At 37.2% G+C, this 6,475-nt stretch overlaps 1 pseudogene; it reads right to left on the bottom strand.

Moving 5' to 3' along the window:
* Window positions 1–4,530: 4,530 nt before the first annotated feature.
* LOC114216684 (U2 spliceosomal RNA) lies at window positions 4,531–4,660 on the bottom strand (annotated as a pseudogene).
* Between the last annotated feature and the right edge of the window lie 1,815 nt (window positions 4,661–6,475).

Here is a 6,475-nt window from a genome sequence, read left to right on the forward strand (position 1 = left end):
AAACATACAAATGCTGAGGGAGCTCATCACCACTAGACCTGCCTTAGAAGAGATGCTAAAGAGTGTTCTTCAAGCTGAAAGGATGCTAATGCTAATTAACAGCACAAAAACATATGAATGCGTACAACTCACCAGGAAAGGTAAATATATAGTCAAAGTCAGATTCTCTAATATTGTAATGGTGATATGTAAATTACTTACAATTCTAGTTTAAAAGTTAAAAAACAAACATATTAAAAATAGCTATAGGGCGCCTGGGTGGCTCAGTTGGTTAAGCGACTGCCTTCAGCTCAGGTCATGATCCTGGAGTCCCTGGATCGAGTCCCGCATTGGGCTCCCTGCTCGACAGGGAGTCTGCTTCTCCCTTGACCCTCCCCCCTCTCATGTGCTCTCTCTCTCTCGTTCTCTCTCTCTCTCAAATAAATAAATAAAGTCTTTAAAAAAAATAGCTATAGCCATAATAATTTGTTAGTGGATACACAACATAAAAAAGATGTAAACTGTAACATCAGTAACCTAAGATATGAGGAAGGGGGAGAAGTAAAAGTGTAGACTTTCTGTATGCTATCAAAGTTAAGTTGTTAGCTTAAAATAAGATGTTATAAGATTTTTATCTAAACCTCATAGTAATCCAAAGGAAAAACCTGTAACACACAGAGAAAAGATTATGCTAAGAGAATCAAAGCATACCACCACAAGAAATCATCAAATCAAAAAGGAAAACAGCAAGAGGGGAAGAAAGTAACAAAAGAACTACAAAATAGTCATAAAACAATAAAATGGTAATAGTAAGTCTGCAACTATAAATAATTACTTTAAATGTAATTATTTATTGTAATAAATGTAAATGTATTAAATTCCATAATCAAAAGACATATAATGACTGAATGGATTTAAAAAAAAAGATCTGGGGCGCCTGGGTGGTGCAGTATGTTCAGCAGCCGACTCTTGGTTTCAGCTTAGGTCATGATCTCAGGGTTGTGAGATCAAGCCCCATGTCTGGCTCTACGCTTAACAAAGAGTCTGTTTAAATTTCTCTCTCCCTCTCCCTCTGCCCCTCCCCACCCTGAAATAAATAAATAAATCCTTATTTATTTTTTTAAAGATTTTATTTATTTATTTGAGAGAGAGAGAGAGCATGCGCACAAGTGGGGGGAGGGGCAGAGGGCGAAGCAGACTCCTTCTGAGTAGGGAGCCCAATGCAGGGCTAGTCCCAGGACCCTGGGATCATGACCTGAGCTGAAGGCAGATGCTTAACCGACTGAGCCATCTAGGTGCCCCAATAAATAAATCTTTAAAAAAAAAACAAGAACCAATAATATGCTGCTTACACTTTAGCTTTAAGGGCACACAAAGGCTAAAAGTGAAGGGATGGAAAAAGATATTTCAAGCTAATGATAACCAAAAGAAAACAGGGGTAGTTATACTTACACACATCAAATTAGATTTTAAGAAAACAACTGAGACTTGTTTTGTGGCCTAACATATGATGTATCCTAGAAAATGTTCTATGTGTGCTTGAGAAGAATGTGGGTTCTGCTTCTATTGGATGGAATGTTCTGTATATATGTTAGGTATATTTGGTCTTTAGTGTTGTTCAAATCCACTGATTCCTTATTGATTATCTGTTTGGATGATCTATCCATTGTTGAGAATGAGGTATTAAAGTCCCCAACTATTGTACTGCTGTTTATTTATCCTTTCAGTTCTATTAGTATTTGTTTTATATATTTAGGTGCTCCAATGTTGGATACATAAGTATTTACAATTGTTGTATCTTCTTGATGAATTAACCCTTTATCATGAGACAAATGAAGGTCATTGTATAACAGAGAATCAAGTCTCAATAAATTCAAGAAGATAATATGAATGGACATATGTGAGTTGAACACAAACTGTAAAAATCTTCATATCACATATTATCTACATATTAAATGGCATCAACCACAAACAAAGCACTAAAATATTAAGTAGAATGACTTAGCTAGTTGACTTCAGCAACCTCTGCCATCAGACACTTCAGTGCTGACACAATGAGAGTATGAATGGAATACAGTGGTAGCATGGTTGCAGGCTATTCATGGGCTCACCAAGCCTGATCTAGATACTCCCATTGCCTAATGTCCAGTCTGCCATCAATAGAAACCAATGCTAAGTCTCTGATACGATACCATCCCTCAAGGAGATCAACCAACTACTTGATGGCAAGTTGACTACATTGGACCCCTTCGACCTAGAAATGACAGTGGCACATATTGTGGGTATGAAGTTAGTCTTTCCTAGGGCTTCAGCCTGCACTGCTATCCAAAGGCTTATAGAGTGTTTGATCCATTGACTTGGGATCTTGTATAACAATACATTGAACCAAGGAACTCACTTTATAGCAGTAGATCTCAAAGTGTGGTCCCAGATCAGTACCACTGTTACTTGGGAACTTATTAGAGATGAGACTGAGGTAGGGCCCAGAAATCTGTGTTTTAACAAGCCCACCAGATGATTCTAAAGTACATGAATGTTTGAGAACCACTTCTTGATAGCGAAAAAAAAAAAAAAGTAAGAAAGAAAAAAAAAGATGTGGCATTGGGAATATGACCATAATATCTACTGGTCTTATCACATACTGTGCTACCAAGAAGCTGCTAGCCTGACAGAGTGACAAAACGATCTTTTGAAAGTATAGTGTCTGCATGGAGATACTATCTTGTATAGAAGTCATCCTCTAGGGTATATGATATACTTCAGTCTTTCTCAATCAGAATTCCATGAGAGATTTAAACCACACCAAAGATTGACTATTTTTTCAATTTTCTCAAGGATAGTCCATAGCTCATACTATTTTAGACTCTTAGGAAGAAAGTTATCCCATGATATATAATGGATATACTAGGGCAGTAGGGCTTAATTATCCTGGAGAATCCTAGTTAAGAATAGCTGCCATAAATCAATGACCATTATGATGTGTTGTGCCTCCAAAAGGAAGAATAAATGGGTCTAGGAAATAATAAAAATAAAAAAAATTATTATTTATTATTCTTTTCTGATTGACAAATCTTCATCCATTGGGTAAGGTCAGCAACTATTTATTTTCCAACCGATTATACTTTTCTCCAGTAGTCCTTAGGCTATTTTGCAGAGGAAGAAGGTAACTTGTTTTTTTTTCCCCCACAATTCCACAACATTTACCAGTAGTGGATTTGGTGATCTCATGAATGAGGAGAATTAGGTTCATTTAGAGCAGTTAAGGGAATCAGACCATTTTCTCTCAAAATTCCCATCAATTTCTTTCACCAAGACATTCTTATTAAACTAGAAGCTCCCCCGTCTCTTCTTCCATTAGTGATTGATAATTCTGTCAGCAAAATAAGACAAGAGTTTGTCAGATGCTCCACTTTTAGCTAAATGAGACTCCCTGCAGATGCCCTCCTGGTTGGAGTAGGCTTCTAAGCTATGTGGAGATCTGGGTCAGGAAAGCATCCTCACCACCAGCCGAGGAGTGTTCTCCCTAAAACCACCCATACGCCTGTCTGGGCTTCTCATCCTCAGATTCATACATTTATACACAGGGAGACAGCTTCTTGACACGCAGCTAAACTGCATTCCCTCCTACAGGGCCAGATCTTTTTCAATCTTTTTCAATCTATTGAACCTAGAAATTTTTCATTATTCATTATCCTCCCTCATGTCCCTACTTCCCTGCTTAGTCAGCTTAAATTGCATCATTAGGAAAACTCACACACATCTCAAATATCTTGCTCTTTTTTTCCCCTCCAACATATTTACTTGGTTAACTGCTGGTTCTGATTACATCCTATATTGAGCCAGCTCCTTCCATCTTAACAATGCTGGAAAAAAATCACGGAACTATACTGAGTAGTCTCACTTTAAATTTATAACCACAAACTTCAAATGGGTGCACAGCATGGCTCAGCACTACCTCTTCATTTCTCTAGTTATTGGTTTGCCTCTCTCCTAGCTATAGTTTTCATATACCTTCTCACTCCTTGAATACTCAACTCCTTCTATTTCCTTCTGACCTTCTATGTGCCCATGCTCTTTTGTTGAACAAACACATGTTCCTTTGTGTTTGTTGTCGCTTTTGCCTTGAATGTTCTATTTCACCCCACCTTCTTAACTCCATGATTTGCTCCTTCCTTTCAACTATATTTTTGTTGAGGCCTTCCCTAAACACCTTAGCTAGGAGGCCACCCTCCAACGTATACATCGACGTATATATATGACATATATATGTATATGTATATGTATATATGTGTGCATATATTTTATATGTATACACATGCATATATGGTAGACATATGCCATTGGTAGATTTAACTCACTGTACTGATATTTGGGGACCAGAGTTACAGGGAAGGGAAGCACATACATATGTGTATATGTACACACACACATATATTACTTTATTGTAAGAATACAGTTATAATACATATAACATACAAAAAATATGTTAACCAACGATTTATGTTCATCATTGAGGCATCTGGTCAACAGTAAGCTATTAGTAGTTAAGTTTTAGGGAAGTCAAAAGTTGTTTGTGCATTTTTGACTATACAGGGTGTTGGTGCTCCTACCCCCTGCACTGTTCAAGGGTCAACTGTATATATGTCTACACTTGATCTTAGCCAAAAGGCCGAGAAGCGATGTATATATGTCTATATATACTACTCTTAGCCATATATATTTTCACTTTCATAATTTCCATATGCATATTTTTATTTTTTTCTGGATGTTCCATCACATAACCATCCATAATATCCACCCTATAGGATTTGGATAACTGTGTCCTAAGCCCCCCATCCTGCTGTTCCAAACTGTACAAGTTGCCCTCAATTTAGGTTTTGTAGTGATTATCCTAACTCTTCTCTCCACCCTTCTCCTCAGTTGAACCCACTCTTTTCTAGATAATATGTTTTGTTCTTTCTTGGTTTACTTCTTCTTTGTGCTGGAGCACATCTTCCGAGACTAGGATTTCTAGACTCACAGAACCCAGAGTTATAGGAACAAGAAGATTAAATTTCCCAAATGGGTCACTGGGAGTGATGATAAGAATTACCACTCCTTATATATATACAATGGAATATTATGCAGCCATCAAAAAATTGAAATCTTGTCATTTGCAACGACATGGATGGAACTAGAGGGTATTATGCTAAGTGAAATAAGTCAATCAGAGAAAGACAATTATCCTATGATCTCACTGATATGTGGAATTTGAGAACAAGGCAGAGGATCATAGGCAAAGAGAGGAAAAAATGAAACAAGATGAAAACAGAGAGGGAGACAAACCATAAGAGACTCTTAATCTTAGGAAACAAACAGGGTTGCTGGACGGGTGGGGAGTGGGGGATGGGGAAACTGGGTGATGGACATTGAGGAGGCTATGTGTTGTAATGAGCCCTGGGTATCATAAAAGACTGATGAATCACAGACCTGTACCCCTGAAACAAATACATTATATGTTAATTAATTGAATTTAAATTTAAAAATAAATAAATAATAAATTAAAAAAAAAAGAATTACCACACCTATCTCCCCCCTTTATTTCCTAGACCCATTTATTCTTCCTGGTGGCAGTTGACAGGAAGCAGGGGTGAAGGGTTAACAAAAAGAACCTATCCCAATCACAAATGGCCCCAAATATTGGTGTGGTAAGCTAAAACTACCAATGGCAAGAATTAGTAAAAAGAATAGCTATTTTTGTATTATGTACCTATATGGACTAGCATTTATACACCTTATTTCTAGTCCTTAAAACAACTCTGTACATTGAATTTTTATACTTACCTTACAGTTGAGGAAACTGAGGTTAGACACAGCGATTGACTTTCCCGAAGTGTCATAGGGTACATTGGAGTCAAGATTCAAACAATAAGGTTACTGCCAGCCAAAACTACTGTCTTCTTCACTACAAAGTTTTCTTACATACACATGACATCAAGAGTGGTTTTTCAGAAGCAAGTGACACTGTAGAATGATCTTTAGAGAGAGACTGTTCCACACCCTCATGGGTTCAAATCCCAGCTTTGTTGCTTACTAATTGCATCCCTGGACAAGTTACTTCACTTTTCTATAATAATACCTAGTTCACAGGACTATTATGAGGATCAGTAAGTTAATACATGTGAGGCACTTAGAACTGTACCTAGCATGTAGTAAGCAGTAGATAAATCTGAACCATTATTATTCCCCATGTAAATCCTTCCATGTCAACAGGCAGAACACTAATCGACTATAACGGCTACACAATATTCTATAATTTATCCAGCCCCTCTTTCTTTGATGAGTATTCTCTTTTTTCTGGCTTTCCCACTCATACAAACAGCATTGCAATATATATGTGTACTTAGGTCTTTTGTATTGCCACTTTTATGTCTATGAGAGTAAAACAGGAGTGGATTGAAGTGGATTGCTGGATTGAAGGCTAGATGTATTTTTAATTTTAAGAGATGTTGCCATT

This window comes from Eumetopias jubatus, unplaced genomic scaffold, assembly GCF_037043125.1.
Source record: "Eumetopias jubatus isolate StellerSeaLion01/CBP00866 unplaced genomic scaffold, mEumJub1_p1.0 scaffold_8, whole genome shotgun sequence".
NCBI lineage: Eukaryota > Metazoa > Chordata > Mammalia > Carnivora > Otariidae > Eumetopias > Eumetopias jubatus.